Source organism: Sapajus apella, unplaced genomic scaffold (genome assembly GCF_009761245.1).
Source record: "Sapajus apella isolate SASKATOON/1434 unplaced genomic scaffold, GSC_monkey_1.0 scaffold121, whole genome shotgun sequence".
NCBI classification, from domain to species: domain Eukaryota; kingdom Metazoa; phylum Chordata; class Mammalia; order Primates; family Cebidae; genus Sapajus; species Sapajus apella.
In genome coordinates, this window is record NW_022437061.1 from 1,860,855 (window position 1) to 1,873,618 (window position 12,764).

The 12,764-nt window shown below is 38.3% G+C and overlaps 1 protein-coding gene and 1 pseudogene across 7 annotated transcripts in view; one reads left to right on the forward strand and one right to left on the reverse strand.

The window, feature by feature from the left end:
- The window catches only part of MTHFD2L (methylenetetrahydrofolate dehydrogenase (NADP+ dependent) 2 like), a 185,017-nt gene that overhangs the window by 8,735 nt on the left and 163,518 nt on the right, over nucleotides 1-12,764 (forward strand). The gene's annotated exons all lie outside the window — the stretch shown is intronic.
- LOC116538629 lies at nucleotides 1,675-11,532 on the reverse strand (annotated as a pseudogene). The gene is made up of 2 exons (XR_004263713.1): nucleotides 11,461-11,532; nucleotides 1,675-2,980 (listed from the first exon to the last, which is right to left on the reverse strand). The product of XR_004263713.1 is annotated as a keratin, type I cytoskeletal 18 pseudogene (transcript).

The window sequence follows — 12,764 nt, forward strand, 5'->3', positions numbered from 1 at the left end:
ATGGCAACAAAAGCCAAAATTGACAAATGGGATCTCATTAAACTAAAGAGCTTCTGCACAGCAAAAGAAACTCTCATCAGAGTGAACAGACAACCTATGGAATGGGGAAGCAAATTTTGCAATCTATCCATTTGACAAAGGGCTAATATTCAGAATCTACAAAAAACTTAAATAAATTTACAAGAAAAAAAAAAACCACATCAAAAAGTGAGCAAAGGATATGAACAGACACTTCTCAAAAGAAGACATTTATACAGTCAACAAACATGAGAAAAAGCTCATCATCACTGGTCATTAGAGAAATGCAAATCAAAACCACAATGAGATACCATCTCACGCCAGTTAGATTGGCAATCATTAAAAAGTCAGGAAACAACATATGCTGGAGAGGATGTGGAGAAATAGGAATACTTTTACACTGTTGGTGGGAGTACAAATTAATTCAACCATTGTGAAAGACAGTGTGGTTATTCCTCAAGAATCTAGAACCAGAAATACCATTTGATCCAGCAATTTCACTACTGTATATATAACCAAAGGATTATAAATCATTCTACTATAAAAACACATGCATATATATGTTTATTGCAGCACTGTTCACCATAGCAAAGACTTGGAACCAACTCAAATGCCCATCAATGATAGACTGGATAAAGAAAATGTGGCACATAAACACCATGGAATAGCATTAGCAGAAATACTTAATGTAGATGATGGGTTGATGGGTGCAGCAAACCACCATGGCACATGTATGCCTGTGTAACAAACCTGCACATTCTGCACATGTATCCCAGAATTTAAAGTATAATAATAACAATAATAAACTGCTCTATGCTTTAACTCCACACCCCCCCACACATTTTGAATTTTTATTGTACCAGTTGACATATTTTTTAATGTCTAATTTTAACAGGCTGTTGTGGCTATTATCGTTTCTGATAGATTTGTTTTTATCAGCTTCATACTTGATTTATCATTGGATTGCACACCACAATTAAGTTTTTGGCATATTTTGGGGTTGTGTTAATACTTAATTTTACCTGGGGGTTTTATACATTGAAATGTTTTCTTTTAGTTAGTATACAATATGTTAGCCCTTTTTTCTTTCAGGTTGAAGAATTCCTTTTAACATTTCTTGTAAGATGGGTCTAATAGTGGTGCATTCTCTTAGCTTTTGTCTGTGAAAGACTATTTCTCTTTGCAAATGCTGCCTTATTTACTTCTGGCCTACATGGTTTCCATTGTGAAATCTGTTGCCAGATGAACTGGAGTTGCTTTGTCATTTTACTATTTTCTCTTGCTGCTTTTAGAATCTTCTCTTTGTCTTTTATATTTGGGAATCCAATTATTATATGCCTTGGTTAGCATTATTTGGGTTGAATCTGTTTGGTGTTCCCTGACCTTTCTATATCTAGATATTTCTGTCTTTCTCAAATTGTGGAAAGTGTTCTGTTATTATTACTTAAGATAAGTTTTTTCCTCTTGCTTTTTCTCAGTTCCCTCTTAAACACGAATAATTTCTAGATTTGGTCTTTTGAGGTAATTTTCTATACATTATAAGTGGCCTTCTTTTCATTGTTTTTTCTTTGATGCCTGCTGACTGCATATTTTCCAATGACCTCTAAACTTTTTATTGGCCTCCTGCTCCCCAAAGGGTCCTCTGCTTCTGATGGCTTAATGTCTCAGAACTTTGGTGTTGTTGGTCTCAGATACTGCTTTGCTATCCATTATCCAGCAGGTGGTGGTCTTTTGGATGGTTTGTATGGAGTTGCTGCTGTCCAGTGCATCACCAAGATTGAAGTCCTAGTCATCTTCCAGCAGGTGGCGATCTCAGTATCCAGCTTGACCTTAATGGTCAGCTGGGCCTCATACTCCTGGGCCTGGCACTGTCCCTCTGCCCGGGGCTGTGCCAGCTCTGACTCCAGGTGCAGCAGGATCCCGTTGAGCTGCTCCATCTGCAGGGTGTAGTGGGCCTCCACCTCCCTCAGGCTCTTCTCCAAGCTGGCCTTCAGATTTCTCATGGAGTCCAGGTTGATCTCCAAGGACTGGACTGTATGTCTCAGCTCTGTGAGCATCATATCAGTAGCTCCAAGCTTGGCAGACTGCGTAGTGGCCACTGTGGTGCTCTCCTCAATCTGCTGAGACCAGTACTTGTCCAGCTTCTCTCGGTTCTTCTGAGCCAGCTTGTCATATTGGACCCGGATGTCTGCCATGCTCTTGGCGAGGTCCTGAGATTTGGGGGCATCTACCTCCACAGTCAACCCAGAGCTGGCAAACTGGTCTTGTAAGCCTTTTACCTCCTCTTTGTGATTCTTCATGAAGAGCAGCTCCTCCTTGAGAGTCCCAATCTCTGTCTCAAGCTGCAGCCCAGTGACATTGGTGTCATCAATGACCTTGTGGAGCCCACAGATGTCACTCTTCACAGACTGGCGCATGGCCAGCTGTGTCTCATACTTGACTCTAAAGTCATCAGCAGCAAGATGGGCATTGTTGATCTGCAAAACGATGCGGGCATTGACCACAGTATTTTAGAAAATCTGAGCTCTCAGGTCCTCAATGGTCTTGAAGTAATGACTTCAGTCTCTGAGCTGGGGTCCTTTCTTCTCCAGGTGCTCCTGGATTTTGCTCTCCAGCGTCCGGTTCTCGGTCTGCAGGCTCCTCACTCTGTCCAGGTAGGAGGCCAGGCTGTCGTTCAGGCTTTGCATGGTCTCCTTCTCATTTTGGATGCCTCCCATTCCTGCCAGACCCCGGCCATCCCCGCAGCCAGGTCCCTGGTCCCCATGCCGCCCTGGAAGCTGGTGGAGTGGCAAACAGAGATGCAGGAACCAGAGCCCCTGGTGTCTGCATAGACACTGGCCACGCTGCTGATTGGCCGGGCTCCGTAGCTGAGCACCTGGATGGAGCCCAGGGACCGGTAGTTGGTGGAAAAGGAGCCAGTAGTGAAGCTCCTGCTGCTGGGGAGCAGAGCGAGAGGAAAGGCCTCAGTTTTTGCCGACTAACTGTATATTTTTTAATAGCCAGTCTTTCAGCTCATTGATTCTTTTCTTTAACTTATTCTATTGCTGAGATCCTCTAAAGAGTGTTTTAATTCAGCAAATGTGGCTCTCCATTCCAAGATTTCTGTTTCATTTTTAAATTATTATTTCAATTTTCTTGTTAAATTTCTCTGATAAATATCTGAATTGTTTTTCTATGTTATCTTGTAGGTCAATGAGTTTCCTTGAAATTGATATTTTGAATTCTTAGTTAAAACTTTCACATATTGTTTTTCTAATCCCAGCATGGCAGCTTAGAAGCAAGCTTGCTTCTCTTCTCTTTATCATAAACCAAAAAGAAATACACAGCACCAAGATCTTCACCAGCAGCAACCCAGGGCTCCTGTATGAGGAGGAGATAGTTCTTGTAGCTACAGAGAAGTGGAAAAACTCTGAGCAGATGGTAGGTGAACCAGATGCTACATCCATGATGCCTCTTCCCTCCATTCTGACAGGCATCAGCAGCATGGAGAATCTGCCCCCAACTCATGGTTTCTGCACTGAAAAATGTGAAAATGAGATTGTCAACCAGCTTTCCCATCTTCTTTAGTTTCCTGCCAAGAGACCTGCCTTTACCTTAAACCACAGGTAGCATTGTGACTGCCTGGAGGGAGAAATGTCCGTGAGGGCTGGCAGAGACAAATAGGGAAGCCAGGACTACCAACCTCAGCCGTCAAAACTCTTTGTAACTTGACCAAAGGAAATGCCAAATCAGTAGGAATCATGTAGGAAGTATGCTCCACAGGTCCCCTGGGCACACACCCCTAGCCGGCATTCCCACAGTGCTAGTAATCCCTTTGGACCTTCTCTATTTGGGACAGGCAGTGCTCTGGTCATTTATAAAAGTCAAGGTAAACCTAGGCTTAAGGCGCCACCTAGAGCCGAAAACTAGGCACCAAGCTAGCAGTGAAGATTCACTAAGCAACTTAGTGAAAATAAAACCAAACCAAACTAGACAGAGAAAGCTGGAATAAATAATTCTTCAATACAAATACATAGATGTATACCCACAAGAAACAGCAGGAGACATGGAATCATGACCTTCTTAAATGGACAAAGCAAAGTTCCAGCAACTGACCCCTTTGAGATTGTGATTTGTGAGCTCTCTGACCAAGAATTCAAAACAGCTATTTCAAGGAAACTTTGTTATCTCTAATATAATACAGAAAATCAATTCAGATATTTATCAGATAAATTTAACAAGGAAATTGAAACAGCGATAAACAGAAATATTGTAACTGAGAACTTCATTTGCTGAACTGAGAAACTCTTTAGAGGATCTCAACAGCAGAATAGGTCAAACAGAGAAGAAAATCAATGAGCTCAAAAACTGGCTATTAAAAAAAATACACAGAGGAGAGAAAAGAGAAAAGAATGAAAATGAGAGAAAGCCACTTACAAGATATAGAAAATGACCTCAAAGACAAAAATCCAAAACTCGTTGTTGTTCAAGAGGGAGCTGAGCAAAAGCAAGGGTAGAAAGATTATTTAAGGAAATGATAACAGAACACTTTCCAAAACATGAGAAAGATATAACTATCTAGGTTCAGAAAGGCCTTAGAGCATCACATTAGTCAAAGAAGACTGATGAAGTTATTTAATAATCAAACTGTCAAAGATGAAAAGTAGCAAGAGAAAAAAAAAGCAAGTAGCATATAAAGGAGCTCCAAATCATCTTTAGCTAGAATAAGAAAAAAAGAGAGAACACCAAAGTAAATTAAAGTAGAAACAAAAAAGGAGACATGACAACTGACACCTCGGGAATACTAAGAACCGCTAGAAACGATTAGAAACAATCATATGCCAACAAATTGGAAAATATGGAAGAAATGGATAAATTCTTGACACATGTATCCTACCAATATCGAACCATCAATAAACAGAAAACCTCAATAAATAAATAATGAGTTTTGAAATAAAAACCATAATAAAAAGTCTCTGATCAAAGAAGAGCCCAGGACATGATAACTTCACTGCTAAGTTCTACCAAATATTAAAGGAACTAATGCCAATTCTATTCAAATACTTTGAAACAATTAAAGAGGAGGGAATACTTTCAAATGCATTCTACAAGGCCAATGTTACTGTGATACCAAAACTAGACAAGGACACAATTTAAAAAAAGGGAAGCTAGAGGACAATATCACTGATGAACATAGATGTAAAAATCCTCAGCAAAATACTAGCAAGCCAAATGCAACGACACATTAAAAAGATCATTCACCATAGTCAAGTAGAATTCATTCCAGAGATGAAAGGATGGTTCAACATATGCAAATTAATAGATTGATACACCATGTTAACAGAATCAGGAACAAGAATCATATAATTATTTCAATAGATGCCATAAAGGTAAAAGCACTTGATAAAATTCAACATTCTTTTATGATAAAAACCTTCAACAAACTAGGCATAGAAGAAACAAACCTGAAAATAATAAAAGCCATCTATGATAAACCCATAGTTAACATCACACTTAACAGGAAAATATTGAAGGCCTTTCCTCTAAGGCTAGAACAAGACAAAAATGCCCACTTTCACTATTATTTTGCTATTATTCAATATAATACTGGAAGTCTTAGCCAGAGCAATTATGTAAAAAAAAGAAATGAAGGAAAATCCAAATTGGAATGATGGAAATCAAATTACGTTCATTCACAGATGACATGATCATATATGTAGAAAACCTAAAGACTCTACCAAAAAAAAAAAAAAAAAAAAAAAAAACTTGTTATAATTCACACAGGAATTTAGTAAAGTTACAGGATACAAAATCAATGTACAAAAATTAGTAATGTTTCTATATATCGAGATTAATCTAGCCAAAAATGAAATCAGGAAGGCAATCTCATTTACAACTACGAAGAATATTCAATACCTGAGAATTAAGTTGTCCAAAGATGTGAAAGACCTAACACAAGAAAAATCATAAAACTCAATAACATTCTTCACAGAAATTTTTAAAAATTCCGAAATTTGTATGGAACTGCAAAAGATCCTAAGTAGCCAAAGCAATCCAGAACAAAACGAACAAAGCTGGAGACACCACACTACCTGACTTCAAAATCTATTACAAAACTATAGTAACCAAAATAGTATGGTGCTGGCATAAAAACAGACATATAGGTCAATAAAACAGAATAAGAATCTGGAAATGAATCCATGCATTTGCAGCCAATTCATCTTCAGCAAAGGCATCAAGAACTTACAATGATGGAGGTCGGTCTTTTCAATAGATGGTGCCAGGAAAACTGAATAACTATATGCAGAAGAATGAAACTAGACCCCTATCTCTCAGCATACACAAAAATTAAATCGAAATGATTAAATAACTGAATCTAAGACCTAAAACCATGATCTAGAAAACTCTGAGGAAAAACTTCAGAACAATGATCAGGACAAAGATTTCTCGTGTAACTTCTAAAGCACAGGCAACCAAAGTAAAATAGACAATTGAGATTACATTAAACTATAAAACTTCTGAATAGCAAAGGAAACAATCAACAGAGTGAAGAAACAACACAGAATGAGAAAAAATAATTACAAGTTATTTATCTGACAAGGAATTAATAACCAGAATATATCAAAAACTCAACTCAGTAGGAAAAAAAATTTAAAACTCAATTTAAAAATGGACAAAATATTTCTCTGATGACCAGTGATGATGAGCATTTTTTCATATGTTTGTTGGCCTCACGTATGTCTTCTTTTGTAAAGTATCTGTTTATATCCTTTGCCCACTTTTGAATGGGCTTGTTTGTTTTTTTCTTGTAAATCTGTTTTAGCTCTTTGTAAATTCTGGATATCAGCCCTTTGTCAGATGGGTAAACGGCAAAAATTTTTTCCCATTCTGTTGGTTGCTGATTCACTCTAATGACTGTTTCTTTTGCCGTGCAGAAGCTGTGGAGTTTGATTAGGTCCCATTTGTCTATTTTGGCTTTTGTTGCCAATGCTTTTGGAGTTTTGGTCATGATGTCCTTGCCTACGCCTATGTCCTGAATGGTTTTGCCTAGATTTTCTTCTAGGGTTTTTATGGTGTTAGCAATCCCATTACTGGGTATATATCCAAAGGATTATAAATTGTTCTACTATAAGGACATGTGCACATGAATGTTCATTGCAGCACTGTTTACAATAGCAAAGACCTGGAACCAACCCAAATGCCCATCGATGATAGACTGGACAGGGAAAATGTGGCACATATACACCATGGAATATTATGCAGCCATCAAAAATGATGAGTTTGTGTCCTGTGTAGGGACATGGATGAACCTGGAAACCATCATTCTCAGCAAACTGACACAAGAGCAGAAGATCAAACACCGCATGTTCTCACTCATAGGCAGGTGTTGAACAATGAGAACACATGGACACAGGGAGGGGAGCACTACACACTGGGGTCTGTTGGGGGGAAATAGGGGAAGGTCAGTGGGGGGTGGGGAGTTGGGAGAGAGAGCATGGGGAGAAATGCCAGATATAGGTGATGGGGGGGAAGGCAGCAAATAACACTGCCACGTGTGTACCTATGCAACAATCTTGCATGTTCTTCACATGTACCCCAAAACTTAAGATGCAATTTAAAAAAAAACAGAAAAAAAAAACCATAGTATGTATGCCTTTTGGATCTGACATAAAGACGTAAATTTTACACCAACTAAAGTTTAATGAGCTTGAGTATCTATCCCTGAGACTTATGTACACCATATTTGTGGAGAAGAGCTCATAGAAGAATCAAGTTGTACAATAGAGAAATATCTGAAAATAAAGGAAAGTATATTCCCTTAAAAGCTTTTTACATTGAAAAAAATGGACAAAATATCTGAATAGACATTTCTCAAAAGGAGAAATGCAAATAACTAACAGGTATATTAAAGTAATGCTCAATAGCACTATATATCAGAGAAGTGCAAACTAAAACCACAATGAGATGTCATCTCATCCCAGTTAAAATGTCTTGCATCAAAAAGATAGGTAATAACAGACGCCAGCGAGGATATGGTGAAAGGGGAATTCTCATACACAGTTGGTGGTAATCAGTACATCCAGTACAGAAGATACTGTAGAGTTTCCTCAAAAAATCTGAAAAATAGAACTACCATAAGATCTAGCTGTTTCACTACTGGGTATATATAATTAAAAATTCAATGTATCAAGAAGATCTCTGCATTCCCATGTTTATTGCAGCACTATTCACAAAAGGCAAAAATATTTTTCTTGAAATAAGTAAATTCAGCCTTGTCCTTCAAGAAAAAAGTTGACACATCTCTGTCTTGTTAGGGTTGGACAATGGTTCCTTGCTTTGTCTGTTTGGGTTGGTCATGGCTCCTCCTTTGCTATTATTTCTTTTGGATGTACATCCATGTCTTTGTGCTGAAGGATCAATTATTCCAGTATTCTCTGTCTGGCTTGTTTTGGTGTTTATTGGGCATGTTTGCATAGAGAGTCTTTGTAATTTACCTGTTGAATTTCTTATTTGCTTTTTCACTAGGTCACTTTCTCCTATTTGGCACTAGAATGTGTCTGAAGCCCAGGTTTGCCCTAGCTCTAGTAAAGAATTAGGAGGAACTGAGGAGGTCCCAAACATGATATCCTAGGGGCTGGCTAGTGGGTATTCATAAGGAGGGAACCTGTGGATAGCATTTCTTACAGCATGGTGCTGCCAAATAGCCACTATGATTTGGCATCTCCTTTGGCCTAGTTGCATAGCAGAGTACCCAGGGCTGGGGATGGTAGTGCTGCCTTCTCCATTTGTATCTGGCTGTCCTCAGGGATATTTCGCCCTTCAGGCACTTGTGATGCTTCTTGTGGGTTGAAGCAGATACTGACCTTCTGCTAGGGAGCCCAAGATGGTGGAAAAGCTGGTAGTCCACCTCCATCTCACTCTTCCCATGAGTTGGGGGAAATTTTCTACAAACTTGGTTCTAGGCCGACTGGGAGGAGAGCAGTCTTGGAAATCGATATTTGAGTCTTTAAGTGTCTGCTCAAAGTTTTTTTCCCTTCTTTGTGGCCCTGGGAACTAACTCATTCTCATATTTGAATTCTAGGATATTGTTGGTGATAAGCACTGCTTTTGCTGCATTCCCCCAATTTTGACCTGTTCTCTTTTACTTTTCCTTTGGGTCAAAAATAGTTTCTAATTTCTCTTTTCATGTCTTTTTCATTTCCTAGATTAGTAGAAGTTTGTTGTAATATTTAGGTACAAAATTAAACTGCCTTTCTCAGAATCTTGGATATACTGTTTATTAGATCAGTAACTTGAGTCAAGTTCCTTAATATATTTGAAGTTCAGTTTTATCACATGTAAAGTGGGAATAAGGGTTTCTATTCTCCAAGGCAATTAAGGAAATTAACTGATGTAATCAGCCAGATATGGTGGCTCATGCCTGTAATTCTAATGCTTTAGGAGGCCCAGGTGGGTGGTTAGATTGAACTCTGGAGTTTGAGACAAGCCTGGGCGACATCTACACACACACACACACACACACACACACACACACACACACACACACACACAATAGCTGACATGGTGGCATGTGCCTGTAGTCCCTGCTACTCAGGAGGCAGAGGTGGGAGAGCCACCAAAGCCCAGGCAAGACAAGACTGTAGTGAGCTATGATTGTGCCACTGCACTCCAGCCTGGGCAACAGAGTGATCTCCTGTCTCAAAAAAAGGAAAAAAGAAAAGATTTTACAAAATGAAGTAATCTATGTAAAGCACAGAGAAGAGTGTCTGGCATAAAACAAACCTACAGAAACTGCTATTATTTTTGGTACTTTTATTATTTTTAATTTTATGTAATTAACTAAATTCACATAAATACTCCTGTATTTTTAGTATTTAAATTATTTTCAATTTTCTCATTTTTCACTTTGTGCACACCTTTTTATGTTTTGCATTATTTATTTAAGCTATACTACAAAAAAGGCAATATACTTTAAGGCATCGTATTAGTCCATTCTCACAATGCTATAAGGACATACCAGAGACTGGGTAATTTATAAATTAAAGAGGTTTAATTGACTCACAGTTCTGCAGAACTAAGGAGGCCTCAGGAAACTTACAATCATGGCGGAAGGGGAAGCAAAAACATCCTCTCCACATGGCAGCAGGAGGAAGAATGAGTGCCTAGTGAAGGGGGAAGTCCCTTATGAAACCATAGTCTCTCATGAAAGCTAACTCACTATTACAAGGAGGAAACCACCCCCATGATTCAATTAGCTCCATCTGGTCCCTCCCACAACACATGGGGATTATGGGAACTACAAGATGAGATTTGAGTGGGAACACAGCCAAACTGTATCAGTCATGAAGGTATTTGTGGGTTTTAAAATTCATATTGTTAGATTACATTACCAAATATGACAATACTCATATTCCCAAATTTTTATGCTATTGATAGTTTGTGAATATATTTACTGCAGCTTATTTTTGCCCTGACTTCAAAGATGAAAACAGAATTTCATTATGTGACAAATTTTCTCATCTTATTAGGGTAGTATACTGGTGCTGTAGGTAATAACTGAAATATGACATGTTATAGGAAAGCCAAAGTTGTGCAACAAGCATCAAGATAATTGGCTTAATCAGTGGTTTGATTACTATATGTAGAAAGGACTAGAGCTAAATAATTATCCATAGGATACCAAGAGATAACAGATGAAGCAGTAGTCCAAGCAAAAGTTATATTTTACGGCTGAAATATGAATGCTAGAGAAAGTCAGGCCTGTTGCCCAATGTGAGCTATCACATTCAGTCTGTCACTAGATTCTACTGCTCTTACCCCCTTAATGAATTTAATCTGTCTCCTCCTTGCCATTCGTAGTGGCATAGCCGTAGTTCTGACATTACTGTTTCTCATTTTGATTACTAAAACAGTCTGCTAAGCCTCCAAGGTCTCCCTTCCTTTAGTCCATTCACTCATTCATTCATTGGGAGGCACTGACTCTGGACACAAAATTTCTGGCTCTACCCTCTTGTCACTCACTTGACCTCAAGTAAATTACCTAACATTTTAGTGTTTTAGTTTCCTCATCAACAAAATAGAAATAACAATTTTTGAAGTAATATTGTTCTTGTAACTAAAAGGGACCAAGAAGTTTTAGGACACTTTCAAGATTTCACGGAGCAGAAGGGAATAAGACTGCCCATAAAAAGAACCTGGAGAACAGTGGGAAAAAAAACAAAGGTGTTTTATGGGATTATCCCATCCACTATAGCTTAATTAGGAAAGCAGTTACATAGCTAAACAAATATGTAGTGAAATGATGTGTGTCGGCTTTCATTATGAAAAAAAAATCAACTTAGATGTGAAATGAAATATGTAAATGGAGGAGTCTCTGACTAGGCTCACTTTAGAATTCAGTTATGTCTAAAATTCATGGAGTCTCTGCATAAAAGACCAAAGATTCTCGTAGGAAAAACTCACCACAATATCCCAAAAGGCAGAACTGGGTGAGGAAGTGACGTCATTAGCTAAGAATGTTTGATTGGAGAGCATAGCTGCTCTACAAAGTTTCCTTGAAGTTTTATGTTTACCTTTTAAAATATCACAAATTTTACACATTTTAAAACTGATTTTTTACTTAATGTTTTGAGCTGAATATTTGTGTTCCCCTCAAATTTATATGTTGAAATCTAATCTCTAATCCTTAATGTAATAGTATTTTGAAATGGGGCCTTTAGGAGGTAATTAGGCTATGAGGGTGTAGCTCTCATAAATGGGACTAGTTTCCCTCTGAGAACAGACCAGTGGGCTAGCTTGCCCTCTTTCCACTATGTGAGAATACAACCAGAAGTCAGAAGTCTGTGATCTAGAAGAGGGCCCGCACCAGAGGCTAACTGTGCTGGCACCCTGACCAGATTCTCAGCTTTTAGAACTCTAAGAAATAAATGCTTGTCGTTTAAGCTACCCAGCCTGTCATAATTTGTTTTAGCAGCACAAACTAAGACGTTTAATATTTTGAAATATTTACTATGAAATAACTGACACTTATGGGAAACTGATGTATCAAGATGACAGACATGCTTATTCCGTGGCTCCAAGTACCTCCCTGCACATTTCTGCAACCCCTATGTGCAGGCCAATTTTAGAAGCATGGACATGGTCCTGCAGAATGAGAGAGCCAAGAGGCTTGTTCAAGTTATTATTCAAGGCTAATGAGTCAGTGTGGAACAAAAATAAAAACATTGATGCTTAGCAAAGATGCTTAGTAGATTCTTGGTAGCCTGTGCCACTCAAGTAATCCTTATATTCCAAACAATGACAGAGGTCTTGAAAATTTAGAAAGTATCAATACCTGAAAGAGATATTAGTCTGAAATCACCAATGATCATTGAGGATGAATGCACGGGTTACTGGCTCTAACAGTTTTTGTGTCGTGTCAGGAGTTAAGATGGTGATAGGAGATGATGTCTTTGGTATAGATATCCACACTACTTATATATTACCAGCATTAAGGACTTCTTCAAGTAAAAAAAAAAAAGAAGTAGCATCAACAGAGGTATCACAGTAAGTCAGAAAATAATGCAAAAAAAATGATAGACACTTAATGGTGACCAAGAGGATTTGGAAAGCATATATGCACTGATTCCTCACAGCTTTCAAAACCACTTGGCTAGAATTTGAGTGTGGAATGGAGTTTTCATATGGCTGGTGACAGTGAAGCCAGAGAAATGTACTTTTTGAGAAAAATATTACTCTTTTTGCCTAGGCTGGTAGCAGCATGGAAA